This window comes from Frankliniella occidentalis, unplaced genomic scaffold, assembly GCF_000697945.3.
Source record: "Frankliniella occidentalis isolate FOCC.00 unplaced genomic scaffold, Focc_3.1 Scaffold119, whole genome shotgun sequence".
Taxonomy (NCBI): domain Eukaryota; kingdom Metazoa; phylum Arthropoda; class Insecta; order Thysanoptera; family Thripidae; genus Frankliniella; species Frankliniella occidentalis.
In genome coordinates, this window is record NW_026267247.1 from 367,488 (window position 1) to 368,786 (window position 1,299).

The window sequence follows — 1,299 nt, forward strand, 5'->3', positions numbered from 1 at the left end:
AGCCAATCACGTTTCGAATGACACGTTTGACTAAGCGGAAGGGCATAAACCGGACGGTCCGCAAAGCTTCCAGACGCCACGCGGACGCGTAGACACATTTCGCACTTGCTCTGCATATCCCGTCTCTTTCTACAGCATCGCAAACATTCGAAACAACAGATACGGAGCCGTGTCGCTCAGAACGACTCAGAGCGCAGCCCCGCTACCGCTGCAGCAAAAAGGCGATAGCAGCGTAGCGCCGGTAAAGGGCACAGCAGCAGGGGAGGAGAGCGGGGGGAGAGGAGGGGGGGAAGAGGACGGCGAGATTGTTTTGAATAACCCGACACGCCGCCACACATGACTCAGGCTCGCTGGCGCTGGGCAGCCGGGAGAGAATTCGCGACCAAGCTCGTGACCCCCTCCACCCCCCCTCCCCCTACCCAGTTCCTGTACGTCGTTCAAGGATCGCGTGCATTACGTCGGGATCACGAGGATAACACCGGATTACGTGAATTATGCGCAGATTATGGGCATTATCGGATCACGTAGATTAGGTGCGAATCACGCAGATTATGTGAATTATGTACGGATCACGTGGATTATGCGCGGATCCACGTGGATTATGTGCAGATTATGTCCCCAGCGCCCAGCGCACACTGATTACGTACCAGATCAAAGACGCAGGTGCGGGTGGGTTTGCCTACTCTAGGGGCTATGGCGCCTTACGGGCAGAGTAGGCTAACCCGCAAGCTACTGCGTTTTTAATAAAACGATCGGTACAATGAACTACCGCTCCACTGTAGTTGAAGTGAAGTAGTTGATATGGTCTCAGAGAGGTGAAAATAGTTTACATAGCGTTGAAATAGCATTGAAATAGCTGAAATAGCATTGGAATAGCATTGAAATAGCATTGAAATAGCTGAAATAGCATTGGAATAGCATTGAAATAGCATTGAAATAGCTGAAATAGCATTGAAATAGCAGTGAAATAGCTGAAATAGCATTGAAATAGCTGAAATAGCATTGAAATAGCTGAAATAGCATTGAAATAGCTGAAATAGCAGTGAAATAGCTGAAATAGCATTGAAATAGCTGAAATAGCAGTGAAATAGCTGAAATAGCAGTGAAATGGTTGAAATAGTTGAAATAGTCTTGAAATAGAAATAGAGGTGTACACAAAAGTGTCTAGTTATTTCCCCCTCGACGTGTACTCTAGCGAGGATCCAAATCTTATACGTTCATACCATATTTCAGAATCCAAATTTAAGTGTTCTAATTTCAAAATCATCATGTGGATCCAAAACTGCTCCTGTTCTTATT